Below are 25,480 nucleotides of genomic sequence, written 5' to 3'. Positions count from 1 at the left end.
GAAGTTTCAGGAAACCACCAACCATTATTTTCATTTATACTTTAACTCACTCTTCCCTGATTCTTCACAACATGTTGGACAGATTTCATAATTTGTGATCATTTTCAGTTATTAAAATCCTGGTCAGTCCAGTTTAAGTGTGCGTGCTCAAATTTTGCCTCCCCTCCACTCATTCTCACCTGGACTTGCAGTTGAGCTTTCAAAGGAGAGAAGTCAGTACACAGTTAACTGTTTCTTTTGTCTTCTTGTCAGTACATGGTTGGAAGTAGACACAAATTTTCCTTAGTTGGACCTGTGTTAGCTGTCAGGAGCAACCCCTGATTTTACTCTGAGTTTGTTTCTTTTATAGCTGTGCAAAAACTGCCTTGTACTGGCTCACATAGGCTGATTGTTAAATATTCAGAAATTTTGTGATCTTGCTGTTAAAGTAACCATTACTAATTGTGTTATATAAGTGAATTATGTTAAAAAAGAAAATTATAAATAGTTAAAACTAACCACTTCCTAATTAACTTGCTTCATTTTATTGTCTGTGCTCTTGATGTTTATCTTTTTATGGTACAAAATACCATATATATGATAATATGCTGCCTCATGTCTCGTCCCACTCTGCATTCAGTAACTTAGCATTTGTAGCTTGAGATTGGCCATGGTGGGAGTATTTTCACCACTGAATACGTGTCACAAACCAGAATCTGTCGTCTTTCCTGCTTTCCCAGTAAGTTGTGGAAAATTTACCAACATACTACTGGGATCACCAAATTATGGTTCTTTCTGGTCCCTTCTGTTACCACCACAGTGAGTGTCTCTCCACTAACAGTCTCCTCTTCATTCTTAGGTGATTTTTTCCAAATTCTTCTGACAGCTTCTTCATAAAGCATTAACCTCCCCCCAGCCACCCTTGGAGCCATTTGCCTTCTAACAGGTACTCCCAGTACTGATGAGTGATTCTTCTAGAACCTTCTTTCTATTTGGCCTTGGAAAAGTTCCCATGGAGTAAGCCCCCGCTTCTCCTGCCTCACAGAGGTAGGAGTGCCCATTACGGACTATAGTGCATTACTCTCCCTTGTGAGATCAGCTGGGGGTCAGGGTAGTGGGCCATATAAAGCTGGACCTACCACTGCTCAGCAAACCCTGAAGGAAGATAGGCTGTAATTGTTTATGAATTATCTAGAATGCTGTGTACTTTAGGACATTTTTTGCCTTTGGCTTAGGACAGTTACAACTTCATGCAAAACAAAGAAGTACCAGTTAATCTCCTATTGTAAAAAGACTAAATGAGCCAAAGTATTTTGTATTTTTTTGTTATTTCACAAAATAGACTTTTGATGTTGATGTTTCCTATTGACATGCAAAATAATAAAAGTAAAACGTGGATATTCCTATCATAGGCCTGCTCTTAAACTGATTATCTAAAGCAACTGACAGTTTAGATGATTTGGGGTAAAGTATCTGTTTCTGTTTTCTTCTCTGGCATACCACCCTCATAGCCAATAAACAGGAATAGTTTTATCTTTTTTAAAGGAAAACTCAAACACTATCATTTCTTTTCCTTGGGAAGTTAGTATTCTCTTTGTACATGGATATTTAATGTTTCTCAAAGTATTCATTGCTATAAAAAAGGGTTCAAAAATTTAGGATTGTTAAGACATTGATATTGATGATTGACATCTGTATTTTAGCTTAAGACTTAGACTCTAAATCTGATTCCCTTAAGATAAAATCCCCTTTAAAGGGGATATAATTTATAATACATTTTTACTGCATGAACTTACTTGGTTTCAAGAATTTAATCTTGAGTTTGTCTCACATGAACCTGGGGGAAAGCATGGAAACTGGACATAAAATTGGTGTATCAACAATTTTGCATTGTAGTATAACTTTCACCCTTGCTCCTTAGTTTGTCTTCATAAAAATGGGATAATATCTGAACCTCGAAAGTAATATTCAACTCTGATAGCAAACCCCATAGTATGGCATGATCCAGATAAAGCACCTTGACTGGTTTTGTCATTTGTACACATAGAGAGGCTTTTCTTAGGCTGAGTAACTACTGGTGTGGGAGCTTAGGTTTAACCATGTTACTCTTGATTGTTAGTGCCATGAAATAATTAGTCCACTATGTAAGGGCCCAACTCCATGCTTTCCTTAAGAGTAGAGCCTACATTCTTGATTCTTATGGAATTTGTACTGCTTTTATATGAAAATTTACTCTGACCGTCCATTTGTATCTTTTTTACTTTTGATTTCACTATCATTAATATGCCTCCTAAATGCTAGTCTCCAGATTTATTGAAATGCATATTTCAGAGCTCTGCTGTCCAATGAGATAGTGACTAGGTAGATGTAATTATTTAAATTTAATCCAAGTTAAATGGCAGCCTAAGTGCCCATTGCTGGATGAATGGATAAAGAAACTATGGTATAGATAGACAATTAACTATTACTTAGCCATAAAAAAGAAAGATAGCTTACCATTTGTGACAGCATGGGTGGACCTAAAGAGTATTATGCTAAGTGTAATAAGTTAAAAATAGACAAATGCCATGTTCACTTACATATGGACTCTGAAAAGCAAAATAAATGAACAAATACAATCAAGATAAATACAGTCATAGATACAGAGAACATAAAAGTAGCTGCCAGAAGGGGTTGGAGGGATGAGAGAAATAGGTGAGGAAGACTAAGGTGTACAAACTTACGAAATATACAGAGTAGGAAATATAGTTAATGAGAATGTAATATTTTTGTATGGTGACAAATGGTAACTAGATTTACCTTGGTGATCACTTTGTAATGTATAGACATATTGAATCACTTTGTTATGCTTCGGGAATTAGTGCTGTGGGTCAATAGTACTTCAAAAAAAAATAAACAATCTTGTAGAAAAAGGGATCATTTTGTGATTACCAGAGGTGGGGGTGGGGTGGGGAAGGGAAATTGAATGAAGGTGGTCCAAAGGTACAGACTTCTAGTAAATAACAAAAATAAGGTAAATAAGGACTAGGGATGCAGTGTAAACTGTGATAAATGAGTTATCATTGTTGTAAGTAATATATGAAAGCTATTAAGAGAGTAAATCCTAAGAGTTGTCATCACAAGGAAAAATATTTTTTTCTTTATCTATAAGGAATGATGGATGTTCAGCAGACTTACTGTGGTAATCATTTCATGATTTATTTGAGTCATTATGCCTTACACCTTAAACTTATACAGTACTGTATATCACTTATATCTCAGTAAAACTGGAAAGTAAAAATTAAAACAAATACTTCTTTGTTTAAAAAAGAAAAATACATTTTCTCCGTCACACATTTCAAGTGCTGAATGCCCACATGTTGCTGGGCCACTGTGTAGGATGAATAGATATAAGTTTCCATGTGGAACAGAGCTCTGTCGGATGGTGTTGCTCTAGACTCTGGATCTCCCTGTATGGTACCCATCCTTTAATAGCTGTAGACATGTGGCTAGATTGTATTGTAAACATTTTGCTAATTCAAAAGTCAAGATAAAATGTACCTTATAAAGAATCTATAATAATAAGCCTATGATAAAGGCAGGAGGAGAAGAGGGTGACAGAAGATGAGATGGTTGGATGGCATCACTGACTCAGTGAACATGAATTTTAGCAAAGTCCAGGAGATCTGAAGGACAGGGAAGCCTGGTATGCTGTAGTTCATGAGATCGCAAAGAGTCTGACATGACTTGGCAACTCAACAACAATAACAAAAGATTGCATGGTGTTTTACCTATATAATGGAGTAAAATAATTTAAGGGCTAGCTTGTAAAATTGACTGTTACTTATTATTTGTAACATTACTTTTCTCCTTTAGAAACATTATCTTCAAATTTCAAATCCATACAACCCATTGAAAAGTCTTTGTGAATATTGATTTCTCTTTTTATATCTTTGATCATGTGAGCAACAGGATATAAAACAGTGCGTCATCTAATATGTTGGAACAGAAATTGAGGTTTTGTTTTCAATTTCTAATTTTAAGCATTGGGTTTGATATAGAGTGAAAAGTAAAGATAAGGTAGGACTTATATTTATACAAGTGAAATAGAAAATGAAGTTCAGAGCTGGATCAAGTGACAGATCAAGTCAGGTAAAAAAGAAATTATGGCTAAACAGGCTCAGGGTGAAAACTGATTAGATCCCTCAGCCTGTAACTAAAGAGAGAAGTGGAAAAGCTAAGAGAATGCAAATCAGTTTTGTAATTTCTTTGGTTAAATTTTTCCCCAGATTTTAAAGAGGAACTACACAATTAAATGTTAAGCTGTTAAAGGAATGTTTCTTAAGGGTCCTTAGAGAACTTGTTACTACATTTGATTTTTTTTTTTTTTTTGTAATATCGTCTAATTTACTTGAAATTTCTGTGACAGCATACTTTATTTTTTTCAATGTTTTTATATTTGAGTATAATTGACTAACAATGTTGTGTTAGTTTCAGGTGTACAATAAAGAGATTCAGTTATACATGTATCTATTCTTTTTCAAAGTCTTTCCCCAGTTATGCTGTTACAGAGTACTGAGCTGAGTTCCTAGTGCTGTATAGTAGGTTCTTGTTGGTTATCCATTTTAAATACGGCAGTGTGTACAAGTGACAGAATAATAGTGGAGTTGAAATGAGAAAGAGTTTTGTTCAGAGTATATTTTTAAAATTCAGATCAGTCATTCATTCGTGTCTGACTGTGGAACTCCACGGACTGCAGCACGCCAGGCTTCCCTGTCCATCACCATCTTCCAGAGCTTGCTCAAACTCAATGTTCATTGAGTTGGTGATTTTTAAAATTGTGGTTATATAAATCTTTAATTGCTTAGGAGATTACTAAACTGCTTTCAGAAATGGATGTTACACAAGTATTTACAAGGAAAATATTCCTATTTCTCTAATTCAAATTAGAGAAGTGATACATTACAGCCCTATGACTGGCTGGCCTCCCTAACTCTCTCATTTCTATTTTTCTTACCTGAAAATCTGTGTATGGAAGGCATACTTCATGCCACTTGCTGTGCTAGGGACATTGAAGGTGGCAAAGATAAGGGCCATTTTTTCCATTTCCTCAGCCATCCCCATAGTTAATACCATCGTCACCCTTTCCTTGAGTAACTGCAGTGATCCCCTTAATAATGCTTCTGCTTCTGGCTCTTTCTCTCTCACAAACCACTTCTCCTCACATTTGTCACCACAAGTTTCTTTAGATCATAATTCAGATTATGTCTTTCCTCTGCTAAGCCTGTTCTACTACATTTAAAATAAAATCCAATCTCTTTTTTAAAAAATGGATTTTAAAATATATTTTTGAGGAAGCCAATGTCATGAAAAATGTAGTTCAGAGAATAATAATATAATCTTTGGCCTAAGAAAGAGTTTCTAAGTTACATCAGTAAAACCAATTCTAAAAGTTCAAATACCAAAAGTTGAAAAAGTAAAAAGTGAAACTCTCCACCCAACCCCTCCCTCAAGGTAACTACTGCTGATTGGGTCTGTATACTTTAAGACTTTTTTCTATGAAGTTACAGTCCTGATTTTACCTTCTCAGAGATTTCCCCTGATCCTGTGTCTTACTCTTTTTCTTTTACTATGTGCCTCCTCAGCACGTTGTCACCATACAATATATTCATTTATTGTCTTTCTTCTGTATTAGTATTTTTTTTAATGAAAGCACCAGCTTTTTTTATGTTGTTCACCTTTTGTACACTTTATGCGTTCAGTAGATAGTTACATAATGTTCAAATGCATATGCTATGCTAAAAAGGGCATAAACATGGAAATCAGTATTTTAATACCATAGTTATCTCCTTTACTTCCTTTTTCCCATTTCCTTGGATTTCTCTGAGCAGTTAGCTCTTGTATTAGCATGGGTACTTCAAGAAGAGGTGAAAGAAAATATGAAATCAAGACCTCATTAATCTATTAACCAATTAAACCATGCATGATTAACTCTGTGGTATCATTGCATGTGTAAAATATTTTGATCTTTTAAACAGAATCATATGAAAGCTTTAATTATTACCTTGCTTAATTTAACTTTATGTAGTGGTCTTATTATAGAAATTTTAAGAGGTTTCCTTTATCTTTTTAAGGAAGAAAATAGGTACAAATAGTATAGATATAAGTAAACTCATTTTTTAAATGAATGTATCTATAGTTTAAGTAAAAAGCAAATGATGTTATTTCCTATAAATTCCCCCAAACATATCTCTTCAAAATATTGTACTTAAGTAGTTGTTAGTGGTCCTAATTGATTTTTCAATTAAAAAAATACAGTCTGACATTTTTTATTTCTATCAGACTTATCACTAGTAAATTTTAGGCCTATTTAAAAATCAGAGACCTCTCTGATTTTTGAGTCTGAAGTTCAAATTAGTTTAGTAAGCTGTTGGTTTTTTGATGACATATAGTATAGGAAAAATTAAAGATGAATTTTCACCCATCTCCTGTCTATGAAAACTGAATTTAATATAGATCAAAATAAATAAAAATTTGCAATTTATTACAGCAATGCAATAAATGTACTTACTATTACTAATGCAATAAATTGTACTTACAATAAATTCACTTCCAATTTTATAAGTCTCAGAGTAAAGACAGTGTTATGACATTATTTTCAGTCTCATATTAAATTTAAGTAAATTCTCTTCTCTATGATAATTTACCTTAAACACTGATGCTTTGGTAGTAAAATTTTGGATTAACCAAAAAACGGACAAACCACACACACACACACACACACACACACAAACATTTTCCTGAAGATATAAAAATATATACTTGCTGTCTTCATAAATATGTATATGAATGTAGGGATAAAATTTTCTCACATCATTTTACATGTGTACAATAGGTATTTCTTGATTTGCTGAGTAATATCCAAACATGTTTAAGTGTAATTTTAGATATTTTGTTCTTTCTGGTAAGATTGCAAGCCTTCATTCTGGTGGTTGTTACCAGTGTCCTTTTTTAGGTACAGATCAATCACATCATCTCATTTGTAAGACTCTTCAAAGGTATGATACTGTTAGGCTAAAGGGCAGACTCCTGCTTCTGGCATAAATGTTTCTGCAAGGTAAGGTCATGGCCTCCTATTTCCCAGCCTCATCTCCTTGTTCTCATCTTCCTGGGTGTGTGCTCAGTCATGTCTGACTCTTTGCGATGCCATGGACTGTAGCCCTCCAGGCTCCTCTGTTCATGGAATTCTCCTCTCCAGGAAATCTTCCCAACCCAGGGATTGAACTCGTGTCTCCTGCACGGGCAGGTGGATTCTTTATTTCTGAGCCACCTGGGAAACCCTTCTTTTCTTCCTGTGTGCTGTGCTGCACTTAGTCGCTCAGTAATATCTGACTCTTTTTGACCCCTTGGACTGTAGCCTGCCAGGCTCCTCTGTCCATGGGAATTCTCCAGGCAAGAATACTGGAGTGTGTTGCCATGCCCTCCTGCAGGGGATCTTCCCAACTCAAGGATTGAACCCAGGTCTCCTGCATTGTAGGTAGATACTTTACCCTCTGAGCCACCAGGGAAACCCAAGAATACTGGAGTGGGTAGCCTATCCCTTCTCCAGGGGATCTTACCAACCCAGGGGTCGCCTGCATTCCAGGTGAATTCTACCAGCTGAGCCACGTGGGAAGCCCTTTGCTTCCTGCTGCTGCTACTGCTGCTAAGTCGCTTCAGTCGTGTCCGACTCTGTGAGACCCCATAGATGGCAGCCCACCAGGCTCCCCCGTCCCTGGGATTCTCCAGGCAAGAACACTGGAGTGGGTTGCCATTTCCTTCTCCAATGCACGGAAGTGAAAAGTGAAAGTGAAGTCGCTCAGTCGTGTCGGACTCTTTGCGACCCTATGGACTATAGCCTACCAGGCTCCTCTGCCCATGGGATTTTCCAGGCAAGACTACTCCAGTGGGGTGCCATTGCCTTCTCCGCATCTTGTTAAGTATCCCTAAAAGTTCTATAGATTGCTTAGGCCAGTACATCAGGAAGTTCCTATTTTTGCAAGTGATCTTTGTTTACTCTGATACTTTATTTCTTCTTCATTTTATGTTTTAAAACTACCCTGAAATCATTTCCTGTTTGAATCATTGCTTTCCCATATAGAAAATAATTCATCAATCTTTCTCTTGTTGTATGTCATTGTTCTGCATAAGTCATAGATCTTTTCTTCCTAGAAGTTGTGGCTCTGTCTTTTATCCATCTTTACAGCCCCAGGGGCTGGTATGTTAGTGTGTGCTCACTAAGAGCTCGGGGGATACAGATGATCCCTCTGACCAGAGAATCTCTCAGATAGATTTTCTGAAGTCTCTTGCTCTTCCTCCAGGTGGAGGAATTCTCTCCTTCCTCTGAACTCTTAGATCTCTAACTCTGCTGTTCTTTTTGACAATGCCACATTTCTTTTTAAAATTTTTATTATTTATTTTTAGCTGTGCTGAGTTATCGTTGCTGTGCAGGCTTTTCTCTAGTTGCGGTGAGTAGGGGCTGCTCACTCACTGGTTGTGGTGCTCAGGGTTCTTCTCATTGCAGTTGGTTCTCTTGTCGCAGAGCACGGGCTCTAGGGTGCACAGGTTTCAGTACTTGTGGCACATGGGCTCTAGAGCACAGGCTCAATAGTTGTGGCGCATGGGTTTAAGTTGCTCTGTGGCATGTGGGATCTTCCCGAATCAGGGATCTAACCCACGTCTCCTATGTTGCCAGATTCTTTACCAGGTGGCCACCAGGGAAGCCCCTACATTTAATTCTTAACATGTCCATCTCTTTCTGCCACGTTGTGACTCTTTTGAGGTCAGCGTTTAAAAATTAGGTACTTCTTTCTTTCTAGCGACTATCAAATACTATGCACTACATTTTTGGATGCATAAATGAGTAGCCAGTTGTTTAAACTTTACAAAATTAGTACTTTTCTTAATATATATATTATTGAAGTATAGTTGACTTACAGTGTTTCAGGTGGACAGCAAGGTGAGTCAGTTCACATAGCATTCATATATTCTAAGTGTAGTGGGTTGTCTGAAAAAAAGAAAATCAATGACTCTAACCATGAATTGATTTTCCATGCAAAAAGAATGATGCTGAAGCAAGGAGACTAGTTTATTTTTTTTTTTAATTTTATTTTATTTTTAAAATTTACATAATTGTATTAGTTTTGCCAAATATCAAAATGAATCCGCCACAGGTATACATGTGTTCCCCATCCTGAACCCTCCTCCCTCCTCCCTCCCCATTCCATCCCTCTGGGTCGTCCCAGTGCACCAGCCCCAAGCATCCAGTATCGTGCATCGAACCTGGACTGGCAACTTGTTTCATACATGATATTTTACGTGTTTCAATGCCATTCTCCCAAATCTTCCCACCCTCTCCCTCTCTCTCAGAGTCCATAAGACTGTTCTATACATCAGTGTCTCTTTTGCTGTCTCGTACACAGGGTTATTGTTACCATCTTTTTAAATTCCATATATATGCATTAGTATACTGTATTGGTGTTTTTCTTTCTGGCTTACCTCACTCTGTATAATAGGCTCCAGTTTCATCCACCTCATTAGAACTGATTCAAATGTATTCTTTTTAATGGCTGAGTAATACTCCATTGTGTATATGTACCACAGCTTTCTTATCCATTCATCTGCTGATGGACATCTAGGTTGCTTCCATGTCCTGGCTATTATAAACAGTGCTGCGATGAACATTGGGGTACACGTGTCTCTTTCCCTTCTGGTTTCCTCAGAGTGTATGTATTAGATCCAGCAGTGGGATTGCTGGATCATAAGGCAGTTCTATTTCCAGTTTTTTAAGGAATCTCCACACTGTTCTCTATAGTGGCTGTACTAGTTTGCATTCCCACCAACAGTGTAAGAGGGTTCCCTTTACTCCACACCCTCTCCAGCATTTATTACTTGTAGACTTTTGGATTGCAGCCATCCTGACTGGTGTGAAATGGTACCTCATAGTGGTTTTGATTTGCATTTCTCTGATAATGAGTGATGTTGAGCATCTTTTCATGTGTTTGTTAGTCATCTGTATGTCTTCTTTGGAGAAATGTCTATTGAGTTCTTTGGCCCATTTTTTGATTGGGTCATTTATTTTTCTGGAGTTGAGCTGTAGGAGTTGCTTGTATATTCTCGAGGTTAGTTGTTTGTCAGTTGCTTCATTTGCTATTATCTTCTCCCATTCTGAAGGCTGTCTTTTCACCTTGCTAATAGTTTCCTTTGATGTGCAGAAGCTTTTAAGGTTAATTAGGTCCCATTTGTTTATTTTTGCTTTTATTTCCAATATTCTGGGAGGTGGGTCATAGAGGATCCTGCTGTGATGTATGTCGGAGAGTGTTTTGCCTATGTTCTCCTCCAGGAGTTTTGTAGTTTATGGTCTTACATTGAGATCTTTAATCCATTTTGAGTTTATTTTTGTGTATGGTGTTAGAAAGTGTTCTAGTTTCATTCTTTTACAAGTGGTTGACCAGATTTCCCAGCACCACTTGTTAAAGAGATTGTCTTTAATCCATTGTATATTCTTGCCTCCTTTGTCAAAGATAAGGTGTCCATATGTGCATGGATTTATCTCTGGGCTTTCTATTTTGTTCCATTGATCTATATTTCTGTCTTTGTGCCAGTACCATACTGTCTTGATAACTGTGGCTTTGTAGTAGAGCCTGAAGTCAGGTAGGTTGATTCCTCCAGTTCCATTCTTCTTTCTCAAGATCGCTTTGGCTATTCGAGGGTTTTTGTATTTCCATACAATTGGGAAATTATTTGTACTAGCTCTGTGAAGAATGCTGTTGGTAGCTTGATAGGGATTGCATTGAATCTATAGATTGCTTTGGGTAGTATACTCATTTTCACTATATTGATTCTTCCAATCCATGAACATGGTATATTTCTCCATCTGTTAGTGTCCTCTTTGATTTCTTTCACCAGTGTTTTATAGTTTTCTACATATAGGTCTTTAGTTTCTTTAGGAAGATATATTCCTAAGTATTTTATTCTTTCCGTTGCAATGGTGAATGGAATTGTTTCCTTAATTTCTCTTTCTGTTTTCTCATTATTAGTGTATAGGAATGCAAGTGATTTCTGTGTGTTGATTTTATATCCTGCAACTTTACTATAGTCATTGATTAGTTCTAGTAATTTTCTGGTGGAGTCTTTAGGGTTTTCTATGTAGAGGATCATGTCATCTGCAAACAGTGAGAGCTTTACTTCTTCTTTTCCAATTTGGATTCCTTTTATTTCTTTTTCTGCTCTGATTGCTGTGGCCAAAACTTCCAAAACTATGTTGAATAGTAATGGTGAAAGTGGGCACCCTTGTCTTGTTCCTGACTTTAGAGGAAATGCTTTCAATTTTTCACCATTGAGGATAATGTTTGCTGTGGGTTTGTCATATATAGCTTTGATTATGTTGAGGTATGTTCCTTCTATTCCTGCTTTCTGGAGAGTTTTTATCATAAATGGATGTTGAATTTTGTCAAAGGCTTTCTCTGCATCTATTGAGATAATCATATGGTTTTTATTTTTCAATTTGTTAATGTGGTGTATTACATTGATTGATTTGCGGCTATTGAAGAATCCTTGCATCCCTGGGATAAAGCCCACTTGGTCATGGTGTATGATCATTTTAATGTGTTGTTGGATTCTGATTGCTAGAATTTTGTTAAGGATTTTTGCATCTATGTTCATCAGTGATATTGGCCTGCAGTTTTCTTTTTTTGTGGGATCTTTGTCAGGTTTTGGTATTAGGGTGATGGTGGCCTCATAGAATGAGTTTGGAAGTTTACCATCCTCTGCAATTTTCTGGAAGAGTTTGAGCAGAATAGGTGTTAGCTCTTCTCTAAATTTTTGGTAGAATTCAGCTGTGAAGCCGTCTGGACCTGGGCTTTTGTTTGCTGGAAGATTTTTGATTACAGTTTCAATTTCCGTGCTTGTGATGGGTCTGTTAAGATTTTCTATTTCTTCCTGGTCGAGTTTTGGAAAGTTGTACTTTTCTAAGAATTTGTCCATTTCTTCCACGTTGTCCATTTTATTGGCATATAATTGTAGATAGTACTCTCTTATGATCCTTTGTATTTCTGTGTTGTCTGTTGTGATCTCTCCATTTTCATTTCTAATTTTATTGATTTGATTTTTCTCCCTTTGTTTCTTGATGAGTCTGGTTAATGGTTTGTCAATTTTATTTATCCTTTCAAAAAACCAGCTTTTGGTTTTGTTGATTTTTGCTATGATCTCTTTTGTTTCTTTTGTATTTATTTCTGCTCTAAGTTTTAAGATTTCTTTCCTTCTACTAACGCTAGGGTTCTTCATTTCTTCCTTTTCTAGTTGCTTTAGGTGTAGAGTTAGGTTATTTATTTGACTTTTTTCTTGTTTCTTGAGGTGTGCCTGTATTGCTATGAACTTTCCCCTTAGGACTGCTTTTACTGTGTCCCACAGGTTTTGGGTTGTTGTGTTTTGATTTTCATTCGTTTCTATGCAAATTTTGATTTCTTTTTTGATTTCTTCTGTGATTTGTTGGTTATTCAGCAGCGTGTTGTTCAGCCTCCATATGTTGGAATTTTTAATAGTTTTTCTCCTGTAATTGAGATCTAATCTTACTGCATTGTGGTCAGAAAAGATGCTTGGAATGATTTCTATTTTTTTGAATTTACCAAGGCTAGCTTTATGGCCCAGGATGTGATCTATCCTGGAGAAGGTTCCATGTGCGCTTGAGAAGAAGGTGAAATTCATTGTTTTGGGATGAAATGTCCTATAGATATCAATTAGGTCTAACTGGTCTATTGTATCGTTTAAAGTTTGTGTTTCCTTGTTAATTTTCTGTTTAGTTGATCTATCCATAGGTGTGAGTGGAGTATTAAAGTCTCCCACTAATATTGTGTTATTATTAGTTTCTCTTTTCATACTTGTTAGCATTTGTCTTACATACTGCGGTGCTCCCGTGTTGGGTGCATATATATTTATAATTGTTATATCTTCTTCTTGGATTGATCCTTTGATCATTATGTAGTGACCATCTTTGTCTCTTTTCACAGTCTTTGTTTTAAAGTCTATTTTATCTGATATGAGTATTGCTACTCCTGCTTTCTTTTGGTCCCTATTTGCATGGAAAATCTTTTTCCAGCCCTTCACTTTCAGTCTGTATGTGTCCCCTGTTTTGAGGTGGGTCTCTTGTAGACAACATATGTAGGGGTCTTGTTTTTGTATCCATTCAGCCAGTCTTTGTGTTTTGGTTGGGACATTCAACCCATTTACGTTTAAGGTAATTACTGATAAGTATGATCCCGTTGCCATTTACTTTATTGTTTTGGGTTCGAATTTATACACCATTTTTGTGTTTCCTGTCTAGAGAATATCCTTTAGTATTTGATGGAGAGCTGGTTTGGTGGTGCAGAATTCTCTCAGCTTTTGCTTGTCTGAAAAGCTTTTGATTTCTCCTTCATACTTGAATGAGATCCTTGCTGGGTAGAATAATCTGGGCTGTAGGTTATTTTCTTTCATCATTTTAAGTATGTCTTGCCATTCCCTCCTGGCTTGAAGAGTTTCTATTGAAAGATCAGCTGTTATCCTTATGGGTATTCCCTTGTGTGTTATTTGTTGTTTTTCCCTTGCTGCTTTTAATATTTGTTCTTTGTGTTTGATCTTTGTTAATTTGATTAATATGTGTCTTGGGGTGTTTCGCCTTGGTTTTATCCTGTTTGGGACTCTCTGGGTTTCTTGGACTTGGGTGATTATTTCCTTCCCCATTTTAGGGAAGTTTTCAACTATTATCTCCTCAAGTATTTTCTCATGGTCTTTCTTTTTGTCTTCTTCTTCTGGGACCCCTATGATTCGAATGTTGTAGCGTTTAATATTGTCCTGGAGGTCTCTGAGATTGTCCTCATTTCTTTTAATTCGTTTTTCTTTTGTCCTCTCTGATTCATTTATTTCTACCATTCTATCTTCTAATTCACTAATCCTATCTTCTGCCTCTGTTATTCTACTATTTGTTGCCTCCAGAGTGTTTTTAATTTCACTTATTGCATTATTCATTATATATTGACTCTTTTTTATTTCTTCTACGTCCTTGTTAAACCTTTCTTGCATCTTCTCAATCCTTGCCTCCAGGCTATTTATCTGTGATTCCATTTTAATTTCAAGATTTTGGATCAATTTCACTATCATTATTCGGATTTCTTTATCAGGTAGATTCCCTATCTCTTTCTCTTTTGTTTGGTTTGGTGGGCATTTATCCTGTTCCTTTATCTGCTGGCTATTCCTCTGTCTCTTCATCTTGTTTAAATTGCTGAGTTTGGGGTGTCCTTTCTGTATTCTGGCAGTTTGTGGAGTTCTCTTTATTGTGGCTTTTCCTCGCTGTGTGTGGGTTTGTACAGGTGGCTTGTCAAGGTTTCCTGGTTAGGGAAGCTTGTGTCGATGTTCTGGTGGATGGAGCTGTAATGAAATGTCCAGTAATGAGTTATGAGATGTCTGTGGTTTTGGGGTGACTTTGGGCAGCCTGTATCTTGAAGTTCAGGGCTGTGTTCCTTTGTTGCTGGAGAATTTGCTTGGTATGTCTTGCCCTGGAACTTGTTGGCCCTTGTGTGGTGCTTGGTTTCAGTGTCAGTATGGAGGCGTTTGATGAGCTCCTGTCAATTAATGTTCCTTGGAGTCAGGAGTTCCCTGGAGTCAGGGTTTGGACTTAAGCCTCCTACTTCCAGTTATCGGTCTTATTTTTACAGTAGTTTCAAAACTTCTCCTTCTATACAGCACCATTGATAAAACATCTACGTTAAAGATGAAAAGTTTCTCTACTGTGAGGGTCACTCCGAGAGGTTCACAGTGTTACATGGAGAAGAGAAGAGGGAGGAGGGAGTTAGAGGTGACCCAAATGAGATGAGGTGGAATCAATAGTGGAGAGAGTGGGCTAGCCAGTAGTCACTTCCTTATGTGCACTCCACAACTGGACTGCTCAGAGATGTTCACGGAGTTATACAGAGAAGAGAAGAAGGAGGCAGGAGACAGAGGTGGCCAGAAGGACAAAAGGGGGAAATGAAAAGGAGGGAGACAGATCCAGCCAGTAATCAGTTCCCTAAGTGTTCTCCACCGTCTGAAACACACAGAAATTCACAGAGTTGGGTAGAGTAGAGAGGGGTTAGGGAGGAGATACAGGCGACCTGGTGGAGAAAACGGAGAGTCCAAATGGAGAGAGAGTAGTCAAGCCAGTAATCTCGTACCCTAGTGAAAAATGGGTCCTGAAGATTGGGTTCTTAAAGGTACAAAATTGATAACAAATACATAAAAGCAAAAATTAAAAATCTAGAGTAGAGTTTGGAATTTCAAAAATGCGATGTTAATGAAAAGAAGAAGGAAAAGAAAGAGAGAAAAAATGAACAAAGAAAAACAAACAAGGTCGTGAAAATTATAAAGAAACTACAGGTACAAAATTGATAACTAATACCAAAAAGCAAAAATTAAATATCTAGAGTAGAGTTTGGAATTTCAAAAATACAATGTTAAAAAAAAGAAGAAGAAGAAAAATAAAGAGAGAAAACAAACAAACAAACCAACAAAACAATGTCGCAAAAATTATAAAGAAAATACAGGTACAAAATTGATATCAAATACCAAAAAGCATCAATTAAAAATCTTGAGTAGAGTTTGGAATTGCAGATAGACGATGTTATATAAAAGAAGAAGAGAAAGAAACAGAGGGAAAAAAAGAAAAAAAAAAAAGTCACAGAAATTATAAAAAAAAACTATAGGTACAAAATTGATAACATATAGCAAAAGGCTAAAATTAAAAATCTAGAGTAGAGTTTGGAATTTCAAAAATACGATGTTAAAGAAAAGAATAAGGAAAAGAAAGAGAGAAAAAACGAACAAAGAAAAACAAACAAGATCGCGAAAATTCTAAAGAAACTACAGGTACAAAATTGATAACTAATACCAAAAAGCAAAAGTTAAATATCTAGAGTAGAGTTTGGAATTTCAAAAATACAATGTTAAAAAAAAGAAGAAGAAGAAAAATAAAGAGAGAAAACAAACAAACCAACAAAAACAATGTCGCAAAAATTATAAAGAAAATACAGGTACAAAATTGATATCAAATACCAAAAAGTATAAATTAAAAATCTTGAATAGAGTTTGGAATTGCAGATATACGATGTTATATAAAAGAAGAAGAGAAAGAAACAGAAGAATAAAAAAAAGTCACAGAAATTATGAAAAAAACTATAGGTACAAAATTGATAACATATAGCAAAAGGCTAAAATTAAAAATCTAGAGTAGAGTTTGGAATTTCAAAAATGCAATGTTAAAGAAAAGAAGAAAAAGAAAACAAAACAAAACAAAACAAAATACGGTCAAAAAATTATAAAATATATATATGAAGTTTGCTGAAGAAGAAAAAAAAATAGGGTCTTTTTTTTTTTTTGCAAAGTAATAGTTATAAAAGTGAAAATTAAAGGACAATAGAGGACTTAAAATTTTTTTTAAAAAAAATTAAAAAAAAAAAGATTGATCGTAAAAATAGTAAAAATATATCTAGGTCTTTCTCTGGTTTTGTTGTGAGTATTGTGGGTTCAGTTCATTTTTGGCTAGTTCCTTGGTCCGACTTACATTTCTCAAGATCTATAGGCCCCTTCCTATGTAGTCTGTAGTAACCACAGGGTTTTAATCTATGGCCTGTAGCTTCCAAGGCGTTTCCCTCTGTTATAGCTTCTTCTGTTTGCTGGTCTCTTCAGTGTCTGGTTCCCGCTCTGACACAAAGGGGACGGTTGAGGACACTATTTCTTTTTTTTTTTTAGGCTCACTTGTTCAGTGGCGCTGTGGGGAGGGAGGGAGGGATGCTGCAAACAGGTAACACTGGCATGCGTTCGCAGTGCCTCAGCCACACTGGGTCTGCCCCTGCTCACTGCGCGTGAATCCTTCCTGCCTACACTGCTTGGGCTCTAGGTTGTTCCGCCGGGAACAATCAGAGGCCGGCCCTGGGCTGAGCTCCCAGGTCCAAGCCGCTCAGGTTCAGGCACTCGGGTAGTCCTCAGAGGCGCAGACTCGGTTGGGCCTGCATTTTGTGCTCTTCCCAGATCCGAGCAGCTCAGGTAATGAGGTGTTTGGCGGGCGCCAATGCTGCGACCGATCGCCTCCCCGCCACTCGGTTATCTGGGTGTAAAACCGGCGCACCTTCTCAGGCAGATGTTGACCGTCCAGACCCCCAAGAAGTTTTAGTTAGCAAAGAAGCCTGCTTACAGTTTTATAGATAGTGTCTCTCTGGGGCTGCGATTGCCCCCTTCCGGCTCTGGCTGCCTGTCACCGGAGGGGGAAGGTCTGCAACCGGCTATCTCTGTTCAGTCCTTTGTTCTGTGCGCGGGCCTGGCGGTGTCTTAGGTTAGGGCTGGCTTTTCGCGTGGTAGATATCCCACAGTCTGGTTTGCTAGCCCAAATTATTTCGCTCAGATAGCGCTCAGGACATTCGGGCCGATTCTTACTCTAAGGGACACAGCCCGCTTCGCGCTTCCCTGCCCAGCCCCCACTTGCTAATGGCGTGTGCAGGCGTCTGCGCTGCTTTTCTGCTGGGGGACTTACCGTAGGGGTCACAATCTGCAATTTTTAATTGTTTATTTATTTATTTTCTCCCTTTTATGTTGCCCTCTGTGCTTCCAAAGCTCGGCACAGATTCGGCAGTGAGAAGGTTTCCTGGTGTTTGGAAACTTCTCTCTTTTTAAGACTCCCTTCCCTGGACGGAACTCCGTCCCTCCCTCTTTTGTCTCTTTTTTTGTATTTTATATTTTTTCCTACCTCCTTTCGAAGAATTGGGTTGCTTTTCTGGGTGCCTGATGTCCTCTGCCGGCATTCAGAAGTTGTTTTGTGGAATTTACTCGACGTTTAAATGCTCTTTTGATGAATTTGTGGGGGAGAAAGTGTTCTCCCTGTCCTACTCCTCCGCCATCTTGGATCCTCCCCCAAGGAGACTAGTTTTTAGAATGAACTCTTCCATTAGTAATAGTAGGACCAAGACAAAGACTTCTAGCTGTTTCTTTATCTCTAAACCAAGGTAGATCAGTTTAGATGAGTGGTTCTCAGATTTTATCCTGCATCAGTATCTGAGAGTTTTGCATTTCTATCAGGTCTGCAGATGTTGTTGATGCTTCTGGTGCCAGAACCGCATGTCAATTGTTGACTTGGTCTTTCTAAGGTATTTTTCAATCTTTAATATGATTTACTGATATATTAATGTCATTATGCACAACCAGTGCAAAGTTTCAGTAGGTTAAGTATTTTCTGATGTCTCTGGAAAAGGCCTTTGCTTCAGTAATTTCTAATCTACTTTAGATTCATTTGAGTGACTCAAATTTAGGTGATTCAAGTCATCTAAATCACTCTAGTTGTTTCCTATTGTTTATGCTGTTCATTAAAGAGCATACTTTGCCATTATAGTGTCTGTCATATTCCCTTACCTATAACCAAATCCTGCCAATAAACTAAGGCTTTTCCTCCTTTTTCATTCCCCATTCTCAGTAAAGATAGAGCTTATCACTCACTGTCTATCTTTGAAGACCAATTTTATTCCATTCTTTTTGTCTGCTGTAGGTAACAAAAATGGTTTATGAATCAATCACATTTTTATATAGTTTTAGGCTTTTGTAATTGTACATAGAGTTCCAAGGATTTCTTTCTCATCAATATTGTAATTTCTAAAATTCTGTGCCTCAGATAACCCATTTTTTATTGATCGCCAGATACCCAGAGCAGTTATGAATGTTCTTCAAAAATAATATTGATTGTATTATATAGAAAAGGATGTCCATTTTCCTTCTTTTTTGACTGAGATTTCAGACTTCAGTTCTTGTTAACTCCAGACCTCTGAATATTCTAGATAACAGCTTTTTGTCTTACAATTTTATCAAGAAGGAATCTTAAGGTATGACTGTGTGCTTCCCTGATGTATGACACTGTTTTTATTAACTATGTCACTGAATATTTTAGTTGATATTCTGCAAATAACTAATTGAATGTGTGTGCACTCTTGTGTGTGTGCACCCATTTTTCAGCAATGCTGAGATATCTAGCATTATTGTGGTGCTAGGATTTCTTCTAAAGTTTTCCACTAATATCTTAAATTATATAATAGCTAGGTATATCTGTACTCTTTCATCTTTGGAGTCAAAGATATCACTGTTCTTGTAAATTTAAATGTAAAATAAAATGGGAAAAAATTCATGGAGTTATTTATCCCTGCATTCAACTAAGTGCACAGGTTGGTTACACTAATTGTATAAAAATCTCTCTCTACCCTGATCTGAAGCTATTTTTTCAAGAGGAAATGGTAACATATAGTACCTTTGAAATTGCTTAATTCTTAAGCCAATATGATGAAAATAAAGAGTTCTCTTTTTACATGTGGTCTTAACAAAATAATTACTTATTAATATGTTTGCATCTGTGATGTGAGGGCTCAAATTTAGCATCCAGTTGAACTTTGCCCTGATGTTGACTGATCTGTGGAATGGCATTTAATTACCTGGTTCACTTAAAGCTTGCTTTTCTCTTTGATATAAGTGCATGACATAGACAGATTTTGTATGTTAATTTTGTATATATTTTTTAATGTGATAGTGCACATACGTTGCTCTGCTCATTTTAATTTTCTTAATTGAGTTCCATGAGTATAGATTAGAGTTCTTGAGAGTCAGTTAAGTTTGGTGAGAAACAGATTTACTGTGTTAGTTTGAGAGCACTTTATTTTCAGATATAGTTGTGCAAGTGAAGTGATCTGCTATGTGTGAGATTGGACTGTTGGTGCTAAAATTTAAAAGGTTCTGCCTGTGGATTGTAAGAAGACAAATGGCACATCTCTAGAAGCAAGGAAAAATAGTACTGTAATTCAGTGTCATGTTGATAGAAATAGCAACCTTAACCAGTCATCTTTTATTTTTGGCTCCGACAACTAACCATAAAATATAACCCAGATGGTGGAGCTATGATAGTAAAGATACAGAGATGACATTTTGCTGATGAATTTGCTACCCTTTGCTTCTCCACTTTCAGTTTTATACTAAATCTTTATGATGTAAGTTGCTTGCTTATGTATTTAAGGACAGACCCATAAGATTAAAAATGTGATGAATGGCATTTTTAGATCTTGGATTATTTCAGTTAACTTTGTTTAATTTCCCTCTTCTCATCATTTTTTTGACTTTTTCTCTCTTTTGCTAAATTCTTACTCTAACATAAATTAGGCTGTGCCATGAACAAGTGGGTCCTATTTCAATTTATTTCTGAATACATATTTAAAGACATATTATAGTATTATGTCTAGTCTGTCTGCTTATTTTGGAACTGGGGATTCTAAAGAATGAAGGGAGTTGGACACATTATACTGTGGTTTCTAATCTCAGTGGGCTTTACCATAGAAGACCCCAAATTGAGATGAAAAGGGTTAGGTAAGGGTACCTTAGTGATGTTGGTGTAGTATTGTTCAAAACTATTTTTTTTTTTTTTTTTTTTTGCATTAGAGATTAGGAATGGGTAAGGTAGGGGGTGTGTTGCTGTGGTACTAAAGAGTTTAGAGTTACCTCATGGTCAGCAGCATCCATGCCACTTGAGGTTTACCTTGTCGCCTGGTTTCTGAAAGACTGGGGTCTTAAAACAGTGCCTGTATTGAATCAGTCCCTGGAGCACAACAGGAAAGGGTGAATATTTATGGAGAATCTTCTAAATACATATAATCTCTTTTTTTTAATATAAATTTATTCATTTTAATTGGAGGCTAATTACTGTACAATATTGTATTGGTTTTGCAGTGGAAGCATGTTGGGCCCATATAATCTCTTTGAATCCTCACAGTGACCCCTTGAGGTCAGCACAGGATTTGAGTTGAGGTCTGTGACTCTGAGTTCAGGCTCTGCCTGACACTAGTGTGCCCTTATCTCTGTGGTGTGTATTTTCATTATCATTAGAGACATATCAAAACCTTATTGAGAAAGCAATATATGCCTTCCTTCTCCCCAAATGCATCTTAATAATATAGAGAATATGCAGATAACACAAAAATTCCCCTTGCATTTATTTTGTAAATATTATTTATTCTTGATTCAAGTTTTAAGTTTATCTATTTTCAGAGATGGAATTTTTCTGGGTATCTCTTAACTACATTATGGAGTCATGCACTTTTTTATGCATATGAATCTACATCAATATCTATTCCAGTTAAAAAGACCAGTGACAGTTTCTTACAAGTATATTTTTAAGGAATGATAATTAATTGAAATAACTAATGGACTATTATTATGAGCTTAAACATTCTGGCTTGAGCTCTAAAAATTATTCTTATTAGGTCCTATACTTAGATCTTTGAGATACTTTTGGCGATTATGTTAGAGATAAGCCAACTCCTTGGGCTAATTTGAAACATCGGAATGTACTTTGCTTGCATATTCATTTTAGTGTGTAGACTTCTCAGACAGCCTTCTTTGGCCTTTTATTTTGTACAGTCTTCTGTGGAGTGAAATCTTTTCTGTTTTATTTTCTCTTTTTGATCTGTGGTCCTGGAGTTTTACTATTGCTTGGACACTGGCTTGTGCTTTGATTGATGTCCTGTTGTTTATCAGGCAAATACAATACCACCCTGGCAAGGGTTGCATTTGGATGGATGTTGTAGTTTTTTTGATGCAAGTGCAGTCTTATTATACCTACTGTTGTCTTCCATGTTAGATAATGTAGCAGTTCCTCTCATCACTTAGGCAATTTAAATCCCAGGGTTTTTTGGTAACATTGAGTTTTATTCAAGAATACTTGGCTACACTATACACAGAATTTGCATTCAAAAATCTACTTAAGTCACATATTATTATAACTGTGTGTGGATAGATAGGGTTTTGCGCATGCACCTTCATGTGTGTGAGTGTGTCCGTCTGTGTGTGTTTCTGTTGCATGATTGACCTTGTAACTATACAAAAACCCTGCATGTATTCAGGTAATAGTGTAGGTTTTAGGATCTCTGGAACTCTCATTACTGTCTTTAGAAAACGAATTCCTGTATCATGCATCGAACCTGGACTGGTGATTCGTTTCACATATGATAATATACATGTTTCAATGCCATTTTCCCAAATCATCCCACCCTCTCCCTCTCCCACAGAGTCCAAAAGACTGTTCTATACATCTGTGTCTCTTTTGCTGTCTCACTTGATGGTACAGGGAGGGAGGAGGGAGGGGGGTTCAGGATGGGGAACACGTGTATACCTGTGGCGGATTCATGTTGATGTATGGCAAAACCAATACAATATTTTAAAGTAATTAACTTCCAATTAAAATAAATAAATATATATATATATATAAAGAAAACAAATTCCTAATGTTCAGTCTTGACAAGACTGGTCCTCCAGAGAAACAGGCCATATTTAATCTCAGGATATCTTAAGGAAAATAACTGACTGATTTTGAGTTTTCGCATACCTTTAAGTCGTGAAGGTGCTAAGGATAGCTAAAATATGAAATGTGAAATGGTTTTAGATGAAGAATCAATTGCAAAAGAATTGAACATGACTTAGCGACTAAACAACAACATATGTCTTAAGTGCCTTCCATATTTAGTAGGCATTATATTAGAATCCTCTAATTGCTCTCTCAAGCAGCTTTAAAACCAAAGAATATACCAGTATATCTTTTGCTTAAATAGTTTATCTAGGTACCTTTTGCAATTGTAGGTATTTCTTTTTCAGGAGTTAAATAAACAAGTAAGCAACCAATGTCAAGGACTGTTAAGAATGCATTCGTTTCAGAAAGCCTCCAGGCCTTTACTAAAGACATTTTCACATGTTAGGCTCTTAGAAACTAACTATTACATGACTCAATAGGCACGCCAGCCTGGCCTGCAGGGGTCTAACAGGGTGAAGCTCCTAATTCTATACTTGCAGCGAAACTTTATTGAGAGAGCAGAACCCCAGACTGACAATAGCTCTGTGAAAAGAGCTATTGTGGGTGACTGCTTTTGTACACTGGACTTCTGTTATCACCTGCCAGTTACATGCATATTAATTTTTAACTATGAACAGAAATACAATATTTTTACACTTGAAAAGAAACTGGATTCTATATTTTAAAGTTGCCACATAGTTATTTGGTTTATTCAGTATAAGATCTTCTGGGGCCTGTAAGCAGAAATTTATTCCTCACAGCATTATTTAACTATTCAAAGGAAGTAATTATGTTTTCATGGTTTCTAAATTAGCTTGGGAAAATTATCTGGAACTTTCTCAAGGGAGAATCATTTTATTATGTCAACAAAATTTTATAAGTTAGGTAAAACTGAATTAAATACCTTACCCCCATAATTCCCCTGAAGGCAAAACTTACTAACTAGAATAATCTAATACATGGTTGTTTTCTGTAACATGTTGGAACTCTTTCCAAGTCCCAATTGTCAACAGGATTCTTGTGTTTCACTGATGCTGTGGGGAATAACCAAGTCACTGCCCTCAATGAGCTTATATTTTAGTAGGGAAGATAAACCTTGAAAATTTATTTAGATAATTAATTATGTTGTAATAATCATGGTCTGTTGTAGCTCCACACTTAGGATGTGTGTGTGCTCAGTCGCTTCAGTTGTGTCCGTCTCTTTGCGACCCCATGGACTGTAGCCCACCAGATTCATCTGTCCATGGGATTCTCTAGGCAAGAATACTGGAGTGAGTTGCCATGCCCTCCTCCAGGGGATCTCCCAGACCCAGGGATCGAACCCACGTCTTGTGTGTCTCCCATATTGCAGATGTGTTCTTTACCCACTGAGCCACCTTGGAAGCCCACACTGAGGATATGTCTTCCCAAACAGCCTCTAAAAGGGCAGATATTAATACCCTGCAGCTTAGAATCAGGTTAGTGGGTAGGAATCACCATTGTCCCTTTGAATTCTTTCCTTTCAACCATGACATCATCCTCCTGAGTGAAGTCACTTTCTTCTATCCATCCTGAACTTTAATACTGGTGTCAGACTTGCTTTCTTCACTTCCAGGGCCCACCATTGTCCTGATGGCTTCAGGATCATTGAGGGAAGCCCCTTGGTAGTTCCTTCATCTCTTCATCTATAAAAATCACCTTCCATATTTTACCCATCTGTGAAAATCACTTACCTTGTTTTAATCCACTGCTCGTTAAACACATCTTGTAATATCTCACAGTGTTCCGACTTTACATGTAAGCATCTCACTTTCTGACCATAACATAAATTCATTTCTTTCTACTTGATTAATTGTACCAAAGTCATCCATCAGCCTCATGGGGAGCACTTGTCCATCAAACCATCTGTCTTTTGCTAATTCATCAACTTGCTTATTGTATCAAAACTTTATATTTTTGTAATCTTTTTGTCACATTTTCTATTTTCATAAACTCCTGGATTCCTTTTTTTTTCTTTCTGTCTACTTTTTATGGGCTTAAGATCAAGCAAATTCTACTTTCAATAGAACCATGCTCCATGGTAGATCAGGATCAGTAGAAATTCTCAGTCACCAGCTTCAAATGGGCCCACAATACTCCTGGATATCCTATCACATTTTTCTTTTCAATTCCCTTTCTCCTCTCCTCTCCATTCTGCTCCATTTGATTCTCTCAAAACTCCAGCCGTTCCTCCTACCCTCCTACTCTCCTACCCATCCCTTGTAGCTGAGAAAACCGAGACCATGCAACAGAAACTCCCCTATCTACCAATTCTACAGATTTACTCTTATTGTTTTTCCATCTTTCCTCATCTTGTAAATAGATTGTCTCCACTGACCTGGAATTTGGATCCTGTGCTATCCTATCTCATACTAACAGTTATCATTTCTCTCATGTATGCTCAGACTTACCCTATCAAGTTGAATTATCCTCATCAACTTCTAAATCGCTAAGTGTTTTCTGTCCTAAAAATGATAATAAAAAGTTGAACACTTCCCTTGACCCTACATCTTCTTCCATTCTTGGTTAGATTTCTCCAGAAATTCAGGGAAACTACCTGTAAGAGAATTATAGACATCTCCGCTCCCCTGCTCTGTTCATCATTGTCCAATAGGTTTCCATTGTCCCATTTCTGTTACTTCATACAGATGGTTCTTCCTTTGATCACTCTTAATCTCAACATTACCTGTAAGAAGTGATTTTGTTCCAGGTTTATTGAGATATAATTGACATGTAACATTATGTATGTTTAAGATGTATAGTGTTTTGATTTGATACAAGGATGCATTGCAGAGTGATTACCACTACAGCATTAGCTAACACCAGCATGTCACATAATTTCCATTTCTTTTTTGTGGTGGGATCGTTTAAGATATACTGTCTTAGCAACTTTCAAATATGTGGTACAGCAGCATTAAGTATAGTCACCATGCTATACTTAACCTGCCTCCTGTATGCAGGTCAAGAAGCAACAATTAGAACCAGGCATGGAACAATGGACTGGTTCAAAATTGGGAAAGGAGTACGTCAAGGCTGTACATTGTCACCCTGTTTATTTAACTTATATGAAGAGTACATCATGTGAAATGACAGGCT

The 25,480-nt window shown here is 36.9% G+C and overlaps 1 protein-coding gene across 4 annotated transcripts in view; it reads left to right on the top strand.

The window, feature by feature from the left end:
* PTPRK (protein tyrosine phosphatase receptor type K) overlaps positions 1–25,480 on the top strand; it is a 635,100-nt gene that overhangs the window by 300,687 nt on the left and 308,933 nt on the right. The gene's annotated exons all lie outside the window — the stretch shown is intronic.

Source organism: Bubalus kerabau, chromosome 9 (assembly GCF_029407905.1).
Source record: "Bubalus kerabau isolate K-KA32 ecotype Philippines breed swamp buffalo chromosome 9, PCC_UOA_SB_1v2, whole genome shotgun sequence".
Classification (NCBI taxonomy): Eukaryota; Metazoa; Chordata; class Mammalia; order Artiodactyla; family Bovidae; genus Bubalus; species Bubalus kerabau.
This window is presented reverse-complemented; position numbering and strand designations above follow the sequence as displayed.